We start from the raw sequence: 19,134 nt of genomic DNA, 5'->3' as shown, positions 1-19,134 counted from the left end.
TTGGTACATATGTACATACATACATACATACATATATATATACATCTCACTCAACAGGGAAACAGGAAGGAAAGGGGAGAAGGGAAAAAACCAAATTAGTGGGAAAGCAGATTAAGGAAAGGATTATTCCTAAACAAAACAAACTAAGGATGTACAAAAATATTTATGGCTCCTGTTGAGGTGGCAAAGAATGGGAATCAGAGGAGATACTCATAAACTGGGGAACGACTGGGCAAGTTGTGGTATATGGATGTGATGGAACATTGTTGAGCTATAAGAAACAATGAAAGAGATGTTTTCAGAGAGATGTGGGAAGACTCATACAAACTGATACACAGTGAAGTAAGCAGAAGTAGAACAATTTATACACTGACAACAATATGGTCAAGACAGACAACTTCAAAAGAACTGGTACCTTTGATCAGTGTAATCACCAACCATGATTCCAGAGGACTAATAATAAAATATGCTATCCACTTCCTACCAGAAAGATGGACTCAAGTGCAGAATGAGACATAACTTTTTTTTTTTTGGACATGGCTAATGAGGAAATTAGTTTTACTTGATTATACATGTTTGCGACAGGGGTGTTATTTTCCTTTTGCTCTCAATTAGTGGGGTGGGGGAGAGAGAAGGGGAATTTTTGCTAACTATAATTTTTAAAAATATCAACTATTTATTAAGCACCAGGCTTTGCACTAAGCACTGGGGACAGAGAGAAAAGCAAAAGCAATACCTGACCTCAAGGAGTTCACAGTCTAATAGGGGAGATAACATATAAACAACTATGTGCAAATAAAATGTATAATGGATGACTTGACAATAATTTCAGAGGGAAGCCACTAACATTAAGAAGGACTGGGAAAAGCATCTTGCAGAAGGTGGGATTTTAGTTGATATTTGGAAGATTCTGGAAGACCAGAAGCAGAGATGGGGGTAGTGAGGTAGAGAGAGAGAGAGAGTGGGGAGAAAAAGAAGAGGAAGAGGGAGGGAGAGAGAGAGAGAGAGAGAGAGACAGATAGACAGATTATACTACAAGCATGGAGGATATGCAGAGTTGGAAGACAGAATGTCTTATAGTGAGGATCAGCCAAGAGCCCAGTGTCACTGGATTATAGAGCACATGGAGGGGGATTAAGGTGAAAGAAGACTGGAAAGGTAGGAAGGGGACAGGTTATGAAGGCCTCTGAAAAGCCAAACAGAGAATTTTCTGTTTGATCTAGGAGACAATAGGGAGCCACTGGAGTTTACTGAATAAGGGAATGATATAGTCATACTTCAATTTAGGAAAATTACTTGGATAGCTAAGTAGAAGACGGACTAGAATAAGGGGAGATTTGAAGCAGGAAAACCATCCAGCAGGCTATTACAATCATCCAGATGGGTGGGGATAAGGGCCTGATCCAAGGTGGTGACTGTCAGAGAAGAGAAGGGGGTATGTACAAGAGATGTTGCAAAGGTAGAATCAATAACACTTGGGAACAGATTGGATATGGGAGATGAGAGTGAAGAATCAAGGCTGACATCTGAGACATATATTTTTTTGGATACAGCCAATGTGGTTTCTTTGTTTTTTTTTGCTTGACTATATGGGTTGGTGACAGGGATTTTTTTTTCCTTCTGTTCTCAAGGGGGACGGGGGATTGTTGAATGGGAAGGAGAGAAGCAGGATTTTTGCTAACTGAAAAAATTTGTAATAAACTGGACTCCCCACCCCCTACCCAATGCAGCAAATAGGTTGAGAAGGAAGAGGAATAGAAAATGATTATCAGATTTGGCAGTTAAGAGATCCCTGGTAACTTTAGAGAGATTAGTTTAAGGATATTTTATTCACTCTTTCAACTAATCTTTTTAAAGTACCTGACACAGGGTTATTATATTCAACCTGCGTATCAGATGAACAAAAGTTATACATCAATTTATAGCCAAAAAGCATTTATCAAGCATCTACTATGGTGCTAGGTATGATGCCAGCAAGAGGCCCAGAATTCAAGGAAATTAAATTCTATCTATCTAGACACTTATATATAGTTGCATTAAGTCAGAGTTGGTAGTCAGAGAATGCATTTAGAAAATCTGCAATAAGTTTGTATTGACACGACAATGAACAATGAATATCTACAATGTGCCCAGAATTGTGCTTACTACTACAAGGGCTAAAAAAACTCCACATATATCAGAGTGTCAGTGAACTAATTATGCTTAGAATTCTATCACCACAGCCATACAGAATTTAGTTCACATTTACTAAGCACACAAAATGTGTAAGATCCTGTATTATACCCTAAGAGAGACACAAAGATGAAAAAGATACAGACTCAGTTTTCACAGAGTCTATAATAGAGAAGAAATAATAAAAAGTATACTTAAGTACATAAAAGTTGTTATGGCAGTTGACAGGAGCTGCAGGGATCTGGTGAGGTGAAAGTGGAGGACTAGCTGAAGGAACTAGGGATGTGTAACTGGGAAAAGATTTACTACCTTTGTGAACTTAGACAAACACTTAACCTCTTGGTCTCATCTGTAAAAATATGTGTGTGGGAAACTAAATGAGAAGATCTCTAAGGTTCCTTACAGCTCTAAATGTATGGTGTATAATTTGGGGAGGGAAGAAAGGAATTGTCTTCGACTATCTGAAAGACTGTCATGTAGAAAAGAGATTAGACTGAGGCTTTTTTGTGTCATGGACCCCTCTGCCAGTCTGGTGAAACCTATGATCCCCTTCTCATATCCTCAGCCAGGGGTGGAGGGTGGGAGGGAGAAGGAAAAGGAAGGTTAGGGAAAATCACCTAACATAATCTGGGTGTTTTTAAATGTAAGCCAAGTCAAGTCAAGAAGCATTTATTAACCACCTACTATGTTCCAGGTACTATGCTAAGCAATGGGGACACAAAGAAAGGTAAAAACATTTCCAGCACCCATGGGGCTTATAATTTAATGAGACAACATGCAAACAACTGTGTACAAACAAGTTTACAGAGATAATCACAGAGGGAAGGCATTAGCATTAAAGGAGAACTGGAAAGGATTCTTGCAGAAGGGGAGTTTTTGCTGATATTTGAAGAAAAGAAGGGAAGCCAGGAATGGAGATGAGTAGGGAAAGCATCCCATGCTTGGGTGGCAGCCAATAAAAATGCATGGAGTCTGGAGATGGAGTGTCTTGTGTGTGAGGAAGAGCAAAGAGGCCAGTGTCACTGGGTCACAGAGTATGTGAGGAGAGTATAAGTTATAAGAAGAATGGAAAGGTAAGAAAGGGCCCAGTTATGAAAGGTTTTTAAATGATTTTATAATGATCCTGGAAGTAACAGGAAGTTTGGGGAGTAAACACTGGAGTTCACTGAAAAGGGTGGGCAACATGGTCACGGGGAAAATTACTTTGTTATCTGAGTAAAGGATGGACTAGAGTATAAAATAAAATATAGAGGATTACAAAGGTAACCAATTATATTGGAATATAGTTAACAAAATATTGAACAAACAAATTTATGGTCCCGAGGTTAAGAACTGTTGGATTATGACCTATTATGTTTTGCCTCAGAGGAATAATTTGCTCAGGGGAAGTGCAACTAAAATTAAAGCGAGGTAAAGTTTAGTTCAACATAAGGAAGAAATTTCTAATAATTAGAGCTATCCATTGATGTAACTTGATACCTTGTAAGATAGTGAATTGTCTGTCAATGGATGACCGTTCATCAGTGGATATTATAGAGCAATTCTACACTTCAGGTAGGTATTGGACTTAAGCTATGAAGTACGTCTCAGTCTTGAGATTCTACTATGATTCTAAGTAGAAAATGCTCTTTGTGCCTTCCTTGAATAGGCTGCAGAAATGAAAGACTGTGGTACTCAGACAATTTCATAGTTGGCAGAGACCTCCAAGATCATTAAGTACAATCTGAACTGAACAAGCTTCTCTTCTACAAGTTATTAGCGGAAAAATATGTCCATTTTTTTTAATGTTAAGTGGACAATACTAGTCACAATGAAAACTGATTATCTGCCATTTATCCCCACCACCACCCATAGACCAACACACCTTGTTATGACCACCACCACCTTCAAGCACATCAACCTGAATGGTAGGAATACTTTTGAAGAGTTACATCCTCTGGGGTGGAGCGTCTAACTTTTCTTTGGGCTTTGATGAGCCTAAAGATCAACCAATGAGAGAGAACAAAATAGAATCTAATATTTTGGAACACCTGAAGAAAATCTACCTTCTTGACCTACGTCAGCAGGAGTTCAGTCTAGTGGAGATGATTCTGAACCACCTGGGTTCCAAAGAGGAAATTCTTCCGAAACAAGTTCTGGAGACTTTTTAGGTACAAAAGGAGAAGGTAATGTCCATGAAAACATGGAGGCAGACTTACGAGGAGACCTGAGACAGAATGAAGATAAATCTGTGACTGTTGTTCCTGTTCCCAATCTAGATGCATCAGTATCATTCACAAGGAATCTGTCTGGTGGCAAGTCCAGCCTACTCCTTGGTTAAATATGACTTTTTCCCTTCCCTACCATGCCTGTGAACTGTGTAACTCGAGCCTGACTGTACAGCTTTAAAAATTTCTTTCATTAAAAAAGAAGCACTTTATGTATTATTATTCTTCCCCTCCTCCATTTGTCTAGCGGTCATGGCCTGAGTGTTCTCTCTAATCAATTTCAGAGCGAGGGAGGATTTTTATGAAGTTTCGTGATATGTTTCCAAGAACTAAAAACTGTGTTAGAATTGCTTTATTGTGTTAGAATTGCTTGTACAATTTAAACTCCATTCCCAACCTACCATGAACTCCATTCCTAATCAACCATATTGATTTGTGTAGTCAAGGCTCAGCAAACCTATGTACAACCACCTACCGGGAAAGCTCAGGCCCCTGAGTCACAAAGGTGACTTTTTGCAAGACTGGTTCCTTGGTTTCAATCTCATTTGTCCCGTAATTTCTTTTCTAAATGCACCCATGCTTTACTATGCCATGTTTCTGTTGTTGTTGAGTTGTTTTTAGTCATGTCTGACTCTTCTTTACCCTATTTAGGGTTTCCTTGGCAAAGATACTGGAGTGGTTTCCTTCTCTAGCTCATTTTACAGATGAGGAATCTGAGGCAAACAGGGGTAAGTGATTTGTTCAGGGTCACACAGTTAGCAAGTATTTGAGGTCAGATTTGAATTCACAAAGATGAGTCTTTCTGACTCCAGGCCTGGTACTCTATCTATACAATGCACAACCAAGCTGCCCCAAATGTGCTATCAATAAAGAGGCCTGGTCCTCATATTTCTTGCTGACTGGGAAGCAGAGAAAGGGGAGTGATGAGTATTTAACCATTCCGTAGGAGCATTTGTCCTACCATTGACTTAGTTCTGTGTGTATGATCATGCTAGTGTTTGACTTGGCCATCACGTGAAAGTTTCATCTTTCAGATATGTTTTAATTTCACGAATCTAGTCTGTTTAAAGCAACATAGAAGTTCTGAAGTGTTAAAAAAAAAAAGCCTCTCTCATTAAGTGTCTGTGTACGTGGGAGACAATACAGAAAGAAAAAAAGACTAACTTATGTGTGTATGTATAGAGGGGCACTTTGATGCAACAATCAGAAAACTACAGAAACTCCATTGGAAGGGACCTTACAGATCATTTAGTTCTACCTCTATCTGAGCAGAGCACCCACTGTACTACTCTGACAGCCATTTCATTTTAGCTTGAAGACCTCTTGTGATGGGATATCTCATCCCCATACCTTCTAAGACTTGTCCGTTATATTTTTTATCAGCTCTGGGAGTTTCTTGATATTGAGCCATTATACCTCTATACATATCTTCTATGACTTGTTTGCCAATGGCCTTCCTTAAAAGTGGCAACAAAAACTGAATACAATACTCCAGATGTGACCTGCCTGATCACAGGACAAGGAAGCTATCACTTTATTCATATGGAACTCTATGCTTATGGTGATTCAGTTTAAGGTCACACTAACTTTTTGAATGCTACGTCACTTTATTAACTCATATTGAATATGTAGTCCATGTAGCCCTTTTTCACATAAAATTGTAAAAAGAAGGAACCATCATTAATACAAATTCTAGGCAGTTTTTGACACTGTTGATCGCTCCCTCTTTCTAGATACTCTTTAGTTGTTCTATCCTACATATGTCCACATATGCTTGTCATTCCGATTTCAATTACCTTGGCTGGATCATCTATATCTTGCTTTCCAAATGTGGGTGCCTCATAAAACTCTGTGTGGGGCCTTCCCTTTTTTCTCTACACCTTTTCTCGGTGATTTCATCTTTTTCCATGGGTTCAATTATCTCTGCGCAGATGATCCTTACATACATACATTTAAGCCTTGATTTTTCCCCTGAGTTCTAGTCTCACACAACCATCTGCCAAATCTCTTCATCTGGATGTCCAAAGGCATTTCAAACTCAAACTCAACAAGTCCAAAATTAAACTCTTTTATCATTTACCCTAAACCTAGACCTCCTCTAAACTTCCCTACTTCTATTGAAGGTGCTGTCAACCTTCTAGTTATCCAAGTTTGAAACCTCAAAGTCATCTTCAACTCTCCATTTACCCTCAACCCAAATCCAATCAGATGCCAATTCCTGTCACTTCTAGCTCCACAACATCTTTTCTGTCCCTTTCTGTCTTCACAGATAGTCATGATCCTTTCAGGTCTTTATTAACTTTTCACCTAAACCACTGCAAGTCTCCAAGTTGTCTCTCCTCTTTTATCCATTTGCCTTGCACATAGGCACTTAATAAAAGCTGGTTGAAGTGAACTAAATTTTATAGTTTTTGTACTAGAACAATGTATTTACTAGAACAACTAGTATTAGGAAGAAACCAGTGTTATGAACATAATCTAAGCAGGAATCTAGTCTAACAATCTACCTCATGAGAAAAGAGAAATTAAAAAAAAAAAAGGAAAAAGGCTTATTTGATCACTTAATCTGCTCTCTAGTGAGCAATAAAAACTGTAAACCACAAATAATCTTTTTAATAGTTTACTTTCTTTCTTGATGAGATTTTAACATCCCAGGCCATGGGGGCTTTCCTGGAGGAAATTTCACAAAGAAATCTAAGACTACATCTTAAACTTTCCCCTCAAGTATGATCTCGATCTCTCTCTCTCTCTCTCTCTCTCTCTCACACACACACACACACACACACACACACACTCTAAGGGTTGGAATTTAGAGACTAAGAATTTCTCCTACAACATCCCAATAAGTGGTTATTTAGTCTTGGCCTCAAGACCTCTAGTGGGGGATGTGGAGTGGTGTGTGGAAACCTTTCCAGTTCTGAGTCAGCTCGTTCTACTTTTGCACAGCTGATGGTCAGGAAGTTTTTCTTTATATGGAACTGTACAACTTCTAACTGTTTCTGTTGGTTCTACTCTCTAGATCAAGCAGAAAAATCTAATCTCTTTTCCACATGCCCATGACCGCACTCCCTATGATTTTTCAAAGCTTTTTTTCCAGGCTAACAATCCCCATTTCTTTCACTGATTCTCCTATGGCAACATCATCACCGTCCTGGCTCCAGTTCGTCTGTGCCTCTTCTAAAATGTGGTGCCCAGAACTGATTACCTTTCTGATCTATCATCCAGGTTGTCCTGGGCTGGAAATTTGTTTCCCTCTGTCTTTTTGTGGATTCTGCTGCTTTAGAATTTGTTTAGAGCCATTTTTTACAGGTATTTGGAGGGGTTTGGGGCAGAGTTCAAGCAAGTCACTGATTTTACTCTACCATCTTGGCTCCGCCCTCAATTAATCCACCCAGAACTGATTACAACATGGAATCTCATCAGGGCAATAACCACCCAAGTCCTAGGCACCGAATTTCTATTAATGTAGCTTAAATTTGTACTCGCTTTTTGGCCAGTCTATCACATTTCAGACAATCTGCTGATTAGTTATGCATCCCTATCTTAGACTTGTGAAACTGATTTTCCCACCACCTTAAAGCTACATTTATATAATCACATACCCTTGTTGGGGATGGGATATGGCACTGGGTGGTAATGAATCAGGTAGTGGGTTGGATAAATGACCCATGAGGCCCCTTCAATTTTAAGACTTTATGATACTTTATATATACTTTTTACTTCGCAAAGCCATTTAATAGCTACTATTTTATTTGAAAATTGTAGGGTAACAGAGCTCCTTTTCTGTAGTTTTGTAGCTTTCTTAACCCAGCTTCACTTAGTACTAACATCTAGGAATCACATTCACCATTTTTTGCAGCACAGTCATATTCCATTACATTCAGGTAGGAATAGGTACTAGATCTGTAATTTCATTGGTATAGAGAACTCCCAAATGAGGACATTCTCTCTATCAATGCAGGCTGCCACTTCCTCTGAAATTTAAGCATCTTAGACAGTTGTCTGGAATATTGAGAGGTTAAGTGACTTGCCTAGAGTCCCACAACTCTATGTGTTGAAAGTGGAACTTGAACTTGGGACTTCCTAACTTCCCTAGAAGCCAGCTCTCCTTGCTCTATTCCATACTGCCACATTCACATCCCATAACTTAATTTAGCAATTCTACAACTGATGAGCATCTCTTTATGGTTCTTTACTACTAGAGTGCTGCTATAAAAACTTTGGTGTATATGGTACCTTAAAATTTCTTTTTTACCCCTCTGGGATATATGCCTATCAGTGGAATTTATGGAGCAACAGGCAAGGACACTTCTGAATGAAAAGTCATTTTCTTTGCATAATTCTGAAATGCTTTCCAGAATTGGTGGACCAATTCAGAGTCTGATAACAATTGCTTTAGTGTGACGACTTGAAAACCAAACTGTTACCTTAGCCAAAATTTAACCTTTCTGGTTAAATTCTGAAAACTTCTAAAGGAATTAGGGTGTACAACATCCTTTGTTTAAGAAACCATGTCATTTAATGTTGTTGTTGTTGTTATTATTATTATTAGGCAATTGGGGTTAAGTAACTTGCCCAGGGTCACACAGCTAGTAAGTGTCAAGTGTCTGGTCTGAGCTGGATTTGAACTCAGGTCCTTCTGATTACAGGGCCAATGCTCTATCCACTGCGCCACCTAGCTGCCTCATTTGTTTTTATTATTAATGGTATGTCTTGTGATAGGAATGCCCTGAAACTTTTTAAGTGGGCATCATGATTTAAAAGGTCCAAAGAAACAAATACGAAGTATCTTTCTTTGACTACTTTGGTTAAGATTTTTCGTGTGTGTTTTGTCCAGACCTATAATAACATCACAGTGGGAATTACATTTGTTCTGCTTGCTCCTAGAGGGGAGAACTAGGAATAATGGGGGGAAATTTAAGCGAGATAAATTTTGGCTCAATATAAGGAAGAAAAATCCTAATAATTATAATTGTCTACCAGTGAGATTGGCTGCGTTTGGATATGGTGAATTTCCTATTATTGGAGGTCTTCAAGCAGAAGTTGGATGACCACAAGTTGAGAATATCCTATTCAGACAGACTAGGTGGCCTCTCAAGTCCCTTTCAACTCTGAGTTTCTTTGATTTTAATATGAAAGAGAATAGGAGAAGGGCAGCCTGGCATTTTCATTTTTATTTCTGTAGAGAGCAGCATGGCATAAAGTCTTTCTCCTCCCCCGTCTCAAGTCTGGAGTGTGGAAGAATAAATCTAGTCACTAGATTTACTCAGTCACTAACAGTTAATCAACCATGATTTGAAATAAGAAATGAATTACTTTAAATGCCAACTCTATTCTAAAATTAAATCAAATTTTTTCATTCTCCCTATATATATATCTACCTTTTATTCTTCATCTAATTTAGGCTACTTTGTCTTTCCTTATGATTTTTTTTTCTGGCTTGTGTTTTTCATGACCTGGGATTGGCTTGGAATGTAACTCATTTGTAGGCAGGAAAGTAATTGTTTTGTTCTTCAATCCCAGTTCAGTGATGCTCAACACAGTCAGGCCCCAAATTCAACTTCTCTAAAGCTGAACTTCTCTCCCTACCTAAGATTCCACTATTGATTTCTGTTTATGGTACTACCACTGTTTCAGGTTTTTGGGCTGAAGAGAGGTCCTTGATGCCTGCACCCTTGCAATAATCAGTTACTAATTACTGCCAGCTCTTTGACATTTTCCAGGATGAAATTTTCTATCCTTGAAAAAAAATCAAAGTTCTAGAATAGGCCTTATAGTATAATATGTTATAAATCAGAATTTTAAAATGGAGGGGACCTGACGGATTTTCTAGACCAATTCTTATCTCTACCACTTTAAAAAAAACAACAGGTAGCTGCAGCTCAGAGAAAATTGAGTGCTCAAGGTCATATAGCAAGCTAGTAACAGATAGGGCTCTAGAACCATTACCTCTTTACTTTTTTCTACTATAATAGGCTATTTCTTTTCATTTTCACTCCTAACACCCTAGTTCTGTACCCAAACACCCCAGGCTTAGAATGTAGCAACAACCTCCCTACTAGTCTTCTCTGCCTCTATTTTCTTGCCTATTCTGATCCACCTTGGACACCATCACCAGATCAATAAACCATTTTGTATTTTTGCTCAAAAATGTTCAATGGCTTCTTGAGGTAAAGTTCAGATACCTTGGTCTGGCCATTGAGACCTTTCCCATCCCGTATTTGTTGACCGATTCTCAAACTTTCCCTGTTACTTATCTCATACGTTTATGCTTCACACAATTCTTTCTCAGTACTAGGGGCTCTGTGTGTGTGTGTGTGTGTGTCCTTTCCTGCACACTTTCCACTCACAGTATCTTTTTACCTATTTCACCCTAACCTAATTTTTGTTGAAGTAGAAAGAACATTAAAATGGGAGCCAGAAGCCTGCCTCAGTTTCACAGGATCACAGTATTATAGATTTAGGGCTGGAAGGGACCTTAGAAGCCACCCAGTCTTCTCCCTCTGCTACATTTACAAATGAGGAAATTGTGCCCCAGAGAGCTGATGTGGCTTATCTGCGGTCACCCAGGTAGTGCATGACAGAGGCAGAACTTAAATCCAGGTCCTTCAGCTCTAGAGCTGGTGTAGTTTCAACTGCAGTATGCTTCCTCCCTTCATCTTCCTAATCTATTAAATGGGGATAATTATACTTCTACTTCTCCTCTCACTTATTTGTCAGCCCTTCTGGCTTCTGACTTTCTCATCACTCGTCTCAAACTGCTCTCTCCAAGATTAACTGTCTGTGAGTCCTAATCCATCTCAACCTCTCTGATGCATCTGACACTATTGATCATCCTTTCCTCCTAGATACTCTCTTCTCTTGGGGTTTTTATGACATTGTTCTCTTCTGTTTCTTAGCTGCTTGACTTTTCATCAGTCTCCTTTGCTCGTTCATCACCCTTGTCATGTACCCTAACTGGGAATGTTCCCCAACATCTGTCTTAGACCCTCTCTTCTTATTCCTCTTCACTGCTTCTTGGTAAACACATCAACTTCTACAGTTTAACTTTCATCTCTATGCTAATGACTCCCAGAACTATATATCCAGTCTCAATCACTGTCCTGAACTCTAGTCTTTCATCACCAAGTGACTATTGGACTTTTCAAACTGGATATTCTGGAAACAAATGCAGTATGTTCAAAACCAAATGCATTATTTTCTCCCAACCATATTCCCTGCCCCTGCAAACAAAACAAAACAAAACAACCTAAACAAAAAACTCTCCCTCTTCCAAAGTTTCTTATTTTTTCCAAAGATATTGAATCTCCATTATTCCAGGTTCACAACCTCAACATTATCTTGATTCTTTACTTTCTCTCACTCCACATATCTAAACAGTTGCTAAACCATGCCATTTCTATCTTCACAACATCTCTTACATCTGAATCCTTTTCTTAATTCACACAGCAACTACCTCAGTTTAGGCCCTCATACCTAGGTTACTGCAAAAGCTCCTAAATGGTCTTCTTCCCTTAGGTCTTTCACCACTTTGTCCTATACATTGCTGCCAAATTCATTTTCTTTAGGTACAGATCTGATCATGTGATTTCCCTACTCAACAAACTCTGGTGGCTACCTATTGCTTCTAGAATCAAATATAAACTCCTCTGTTTAGATTTTAACGCCCTATAAAATCTCTTCCGTCTCATCGTACAGCACTTTTCCTCCTACCCTCTGCAACCTTGTCAAACTAGCCTTCTTCCTCTCTTCCTGATTCACAATACCCCATCTCTCCCATCCAGGCTTTTACACTGGTTCTCTCCCAAGCTTGGAAAGACTCACTCCTTACCCTTACCTCACAGTCCCTCTCTTCCTTTAAGATGCAACTCAAGGGTCATATTCTGCATGAAGCTTTTCCTCATTCCCCCAACATCTTCCTCCTTTCCAAACTACCCTCTATTTGGTTACTTTCTAAATATTTGTATTTATTCACTTCATGTTTATTCTTGACATATTTTCACATGTACTTGTTGTCTCTCCATCAGTGGAGATTATGAGTAGAGATTGCTTTAGTCTCTGTACTTATAGTCCCAGAAGCTAACTTAGTGCCTGTTACATAGCAGGCACTTAATAAATACTTATTGATAGACTGATTGATAATATCTACTTCTCAGGTAACTTATGAAAATAATGCTTTGCAAAATATAAAATGCTATTATAAATATAGACTTTTCTTATCATTGTTTTCTTTTTTTTAGGAGGCTCAGAGACAACAATGAGGTAACAGGTTTTTGATTAAGATGTAAATCAAAAGGTCCAAAGAGATCTCTTTCTTTGAGATTTTCCACATCTCTGATCCCCTGGCTTCCTGGACCTGTGTGGAGCTAAGAAAAGGTATTTCCCCCCTCAATGTGGCAGTTATAGCTGCATGGCAACTGTTTAATGCTCATAAGCTGTGATAGTAGACTTGTAAGAAATAATGTCACTCAGAAATGACTGTGTTCCCCCCTCCCTCTCCTACTCTCTTTGTCCTTTGCTGTCATGGACTCTCATCTAAGCATCCCTATATAGGACCACAGGGTTTAGTCAGAAGGGACATTAGACAATCTAGTTCAAATCCCTCATTTTATAGAAGAGCAAAGTAAGGCTCAAATAAGGGTGCACTGTGTCTAAGATTACCTAAGTAGTAAGTATTTGAGCTGGGATTCAAACCCAGATTCTTCATCTAGGCCTTCACTGCCACTAGACAATCCTACTATACTTCCCTTACCAACTTACTACCCTACTCTCCACAGCAGCTCTTTCAAACTTTTTCATTCCTCCTCAAACCTTCCATGGCTCCCTATTTCCCCAACTCTCTTAGCTGACAGTCTTGCCTCTTATTTTATAGAAAAACACTGAGGCCATTTGCTGTGAACTTTCTTTTCTCCTTTCTTGCTCATCTTCTATCACTCAAGTGCCTTCTGCCATTATCTCCTCCTTCATTCTTGTCTCTCATGATGAAATGGCCTTACTCTTTAACAAGGCTAACCCCTTTACTTGCTCAAGTGATCCCATCCCATCCTGTCATCTCCACTCTTCTACTTATTTTCAATTGGTCTCATTTCCTACTTTCTATAAACATACCTATGTCTCCCCCATCCTGAAAAAAATCTTCACTCGATCCTTCCATCTCTGTTAACTACTGCCCTATGTATATTCTGCCCTTTATAGCTAAACTCCTCAAAAACGCCATCTAAAGTAGATGCCTCCATTTTCTTTCTCACTCTCTTCTTATACTCCTTAAAATCTGGCTTCTGACTGTGCCGTTCCACCGAAACTACTCTCTCCAAAGTTACTAATGATCATTGCCAAATCCAAGGGCCTTTTTTCAATCCTCATTCTCCTTGACCTTTTTGTAGGCTTTCACACTATTGGTCACTCCTCCCTGATATTTTCTTCTCTCTAGGTTTCTAGGATACCACTCTTTTTTGGGTCTTCTCCTACCTATCTGACTGCCCCTTTTCTGTTTCCTGGGCTGGATCCTTTTCCAGATCTTGCCCTCTAACCATAAGTGTCCTCAGGATTCTTGTTTGGGCCCTCTTGTCTTGTCTTATCTTCTCCCTCTATACTACTTTACATAAATCATCTCAACAGCTCCCATGGATTTAATTGCCACCTTTATGCTGCTGATTCTTAAATCTACCTATTCTGCTCGATCCTCTCTGCTGACCTCCAATCTTGGATCTCCAACTGCCTTTCAGACATCTCAAATTGGACGTACAGTAGACATCTTAAATTTATTATGTCCACAATGAAACTTAGTATCTCTTCCCCTAAACACTATCCCTCCCATCCCCCTTCCCTATTACTGTTGAGGGCCATACCATCTTCCTAATTCCTCAGGCTCACAATTTAGGAATCATTTTGGATTTCTCATTATCTTTTACCCAAAGCCATTTACCTTTGCAAAATCTCTAGAATATGTACCCTTCTCTCCTCTGACACTGCCACCATTCCAGTGCAGGCCCTCATCATTTCACACCTGGATTATTACAATAGCTGGTTAGTGGGTCTGCCTGCCTTAAGGCTCCCCACCCCAATCCATCCTCCAATAATGTGATTTTCCTAAAGCATAAATCTGATTATGTTATCCTCCTACTTAAAAAACTACAGTGGCTTCTTATTTCTACCAGGAGCAAATATAAAATGCTTTGTTTGGCATTCAAAGCCCCTCATAACCTAGCCTATCATTCTAGTCTTCTTACACTTTACTCCTCATTATGTACCCTTTGATCCAGTGACATTTGCCTCCTGGTTATTCCAAGAACAAGACACTTCATTTCTTGACTATGCGCACTTTCTCTGGCTATCCCACGTGCATGGAATGCTCTCCCTCCTCTGTACCCTACTACTGACCTCCCTGGCTTTCTTTAAGGCCCAACTAAAATCCTATCTTTTACTAAAAGCCTTCTCCAACCTCTCTTAATTCCAGCGCCTGCCCTCTGTTAATTATCTCTTATTTATCCTGTACAGAACTTGCTTTGTATATACTTGCATGTCTCCTCCGTTAGTTTGTAAGCTCCTTGAGGGCAGGGACTGTCTTTTGTCTTTTTCTGTATCCCCAGCATTTAGCACAGTGCCTGATACACAGTAGAAGCTTAATAAATGTTGACTGATTAACTCAAAATTATTTGCCTTTTACTATACTACTTTATCTCTTGTAAGGAAGACCAAACTGAAGATGACCTGGAAGACTCCTTGCATATCACTGGGCTACTTCTAAAGAATCAATGCCCTTCTTGACTTAGAGAAGTCACTTCTGCACTCCTAGGCAAGATCTAAAAATTCTGGGTGTTATACTCAATTGGCAGCTTCAAACCTTTCCTGTAATATTCCTGGAGTATATACCTTCATTTCTCTAAGAAAAAAAACACTCATATGCTATTGAGTATGAAATTTTCTAGCATTAAAAAAGGAATATTACAAAGATTTCTTGTGCACTGCCTCATTGCATTCTCTTAATCATGCTGTGTCCTGATTGGCTGTCTTCTTTGCCTGCCTCACTTCTGGCAATGTCCTAGCCTCACCAGCAACTATGATGACTATGACTACCCTGAAGAAAAGTGAGTGATGAGGGGAAAAGTGCACCATATAAAAATAAGCAAATGTAGGTGATGTTATTTTCAAATGAAAGAAGAAATATGCTGACCTTCCCTACCTTTCCCAGCTTGCTAACTTTAGGGTCACATGCTGCTGGGTGGCATGGAGAAGCAACTTAGCATTGGGTTCTGAATTTGAGATAGTTCATGTCGTATATATTACCCTAGAGTATCTTAAAGATGTCCAATTCCAACTCAATTTTTATAGATGAGGAAACTGAAGCCTGGAGAGATCAGGCAACTTGCCCAACAGGTAGTAGTTGTGACAGATCTGGAATCTGAAGCCAGGTTTTCTGATTCTGAATCCAGTGCTCCTTCCATTATATACCATGCTACCTCTTATACCAAAGCATGGCAGGAACACTGACCTACTTCTTACCTAATTGTGAAGAAGGGCAAAATGAAATGTTTATAAATCTGATTATGTTAATTTTGCTTTTCTACTGAGAGATTTTCTGTGGCTTCCTAACAATTAAAATCTAAATTATAGATTCTGGCATTCAAGGACTTCTACAATCTTACTCTAGCCTATCTATTTAGTGTTATGTAATACTTGGGCCTTTCATATATTCTTAAGTTCATCCAAAGTAGACTATTCTCCACTCTCTAATCTCTGTCTTTGCTCCTCACCTGCAAGGAATGGCTACCCCAATTCTTAGTATTTCAAAGTTCCTCTAACTCTTCCAGGACCAACAAAGGAAGAAGCCTTCAGTGATTCTTCAGTTCAAAGTAGTTTCTTCCTTTTAGATTTCACATAGCAATTCACCTGGAACTCTCCTTTGTACTTACTGCACTCCTAGGTATCAGTTACTCATATATATGTCTTCTTCCTTGAGGGCAGTCTCTTTATTATATTTACTTTGTATACCTGGTATTGAGCATATATCTTTGTATACTAGAGTAAGCACTTAAGATTTCTGAATCTCAGAGTAAGCTGATCAAAACATAAGGAGTAATTATTTTTGTTTTTAAAAGCATCTTTTATTTATTATTTTCCTTCATGTTATCAGAAATTGAAAAAAATGTGCAAAAATCCACTTAGATGATAATGATTCATATAAAGATTTTTCAAAATTCTAAATTATTAGGAAAAGCTTCTTACTACAGTTGTCTTCAAATTCTCCCAAATTTTTGCATATAGCAATAGGTCTCTGACCATTGCAAATTTAATTTGTAATTTTTTATGATTAAAACACATATACAGTTACATAAATGAAAATATCTCCTATATTATCAACCTCTATTAAGTCTTTTTTTTTTTTTAAGGAGGGATGGGGGTGGTGGAGAGAATTACATTTATGGAGAACACTTAAAATCTTTTGCCTAATCTGAAAAGTAGAGAGAGCTCACTCTAGCAGAGCTAGACTCACTTTATATCAGGTCCTCATTTTTCAACTTCAAAGCTATGGACCAATGCATTTCTCATGTGAAAATTCAAGTTTTGATGCCAGTGATTTAATGAACATTACTCAAGTCAACTATTTTTACAGATGCTCAGCAAAGAAACCTACACTTCTCACAGATGGGGTTTTGAATCAGAGTCAATAATTCCATTTAAAGTGCTTTCAAATATCCATTCTGTTTTAATGTACTTGATGACCCTTTCCAGGAAAGCAGTTTAGTGGAACATATAGCCTTTGCTAATCATTGTCACCTACTACTGCTATCAAAGAATTAAGACTGAACTTTAATAAGACCATTAGAAAGAACTGTAGGAAGGAATTTTTAAGTATGAAGCATTAAAGTAACTTTATTTCCAAATTTGCTATGGGAGAATTTGCCATTGTGCCACACTGTTTTGTCAATGTTGCCAAATCACCAAAAACAAAGAATGGAAGCTTGTAGTCTCTTCTGAGATCTAGCAGCAACATACCATATAAAGTTAAATGAGCTGTCCTGCCAGACTGGAAGGTAATTGAGTTTAAAAATATGTATATATGTTTTTATTCTGAAATATGCAGTTTGGTATTTGAACTGTATAATACCAACTGTGGCATTAAATGAAGACACTTAAAAAAAACTGGAAAATAAAAATAAGACACAAAATGATAAAATAAGAGACTCCTCACAGACTCTTCTACAAATAAAAGGAACCAGTGGCATGTGAAAAATATTAGAATTGTGGAAGTAGAAGGAACTTTAGACACCCATGGAAATAGGAGGTACTGACCGCATGAAGCATTAGCAAATACCAGTCAGGTTATTTTCTTTAAAATTCCTTGTTTGACTCAATTTCCCTTCTTGCTAACTGATAGCAGGTCTTACATAAAAAAATACCTCCTATAGAATCTGAATTTGGCACTAGAAAAAACATCTGTTGTTAATGTATTAACTGAAATAAACTTATAAAAGGAACAGCCTCTTCGTGGTCATTAAGAGAATGGCAGCTTACTCAGGCATTACTAGGAACTTAATAATTATCAACACTTATTTTTCCACAGTATCTCTTCTATCCATCTCCCACTACTAATACAGATCCTCTTGCCATCTGCCTGGAGTATTGCAATAGCCTCCTAACAGCTTTTCCTACCTACACTTTTCCCCAACAATCCATTCTTCTCATTAAAGGCTAGATGTATTTTCCTTATGCATCTGGTCCATCACTCCTTTATTCAAACTATTCAAAACCCTCAAAACTGCTAGCCTGGCATTCAAAGACCTATATAGTTCATCCTTATTTCTACCTACTCCTAGCCATTTTATTCATGCTCCAATCAAAATGGTTGAAGCTTTTCTGTCTCTGTGCTTTTGCATATGTGCTATTTCAAATCCCTGAAAGGCCCTATCCTCCCTTATCTCAAGACCACCTGCTGAATTCCTATCCATTCTATAAAGTCTAACTCAAATGTCACCAGTCCTATGAAAACTTTTATTTCCTTCCGGCAATAATGACCTTTCTCCATCTCAGATATCATAAGATCTATTTTTTCCAGTCTCACATACTACATCATGTAACTATCATGTATAGTTACAGTGTGGTATAGTATAAAGCACACTGCATTTAGAGAAAGAAGATCCATGATGGAGTCCCAGTTCTGCCATTTTCTCCATATGTGACCTTGGGCAAGTCATTTTCTCTCTCTAGGCTTTAGTTTCCTCATCTACAAAAACCAGGGAAATGGACAAGTACTCTCTCTACAATCCCTTCTGGCTATAAACCCCATGATCCTATTGGTGGGTCACATGCTGTTACTTAACTGAATGCTTCTCCAGGGTAGGAGCTATATCTCATCTAAATTTGGTATCTTCCTTAGTTCTATAATCACAGTGCTCTTTACATAGTAGGGGCTAAATAAATGTTTGTTCTATTAAACAGCATTCAATTCTTGCATGAGAAACATTTCTGGTAGAAAAAAATTACAGGCCTTGAGAAGTATCATAAATACAAAGGAAACCTATCACCTGTTCTGAAATCTATTTACAAAAAATTGGCTATCTCAAGATTCCAATACTTACTAATGTAAATTTCACAAACATATTATATGTAGATCTAAATAAACTTCATTTCTGCCTGACACATGTGCAAAGGATAGTGGCTGTTCATCCTCCAGGATCTTCACCTCTTAGTAACCAGGAATGAGAATGGTAGAATATAATAACACCGTTTTAGAAGGTAGAAAAAGGTACTGGTG

At 38.4% G+C, this 19,134-nt stretch overlaps 1 protein-coding gene and 1 pseudogene across 3 annotated transcripts in view; one reads left to right on the top strand and one right to left on the bottom strand.

Moving 5' to 3' along the window:
• LOC114047174 (rab GTPase-activating protein 1) overlaps positions 1-19,134 on the bottom strand; it is a 218,109-nt gene that overhangs the window by 63,155 nt on the left and 135,820 nt on the right. The window lies entirely within an intron of this gene.
• On the top strand, positions 3,983-4,392 carry LOC114046858 (annotated as a pseudogene).

This window comes from Vombatus ursinus, unplaced genomic scaffold (genome assembly GCF_900497805.2).
Source record: "Vombatus ursinus unplaced genomic scaffold, bare-nosed wombat genome assembly UNPS02014786.1, whole genome shotgun sequence".
In the NCBI taxonomy this organism is placed as follows: domain Eukaryota; kingdom Metazoa; phylum Chordata; class Mammalia; order Diprotodontia; family Vombatidae; genus Vombatus; species Vombatus ursinus.
Note: the sequence above shows the minus strand (reverse complement) of the source record. Positions and strands in the feature narration are given on the sequence as shown.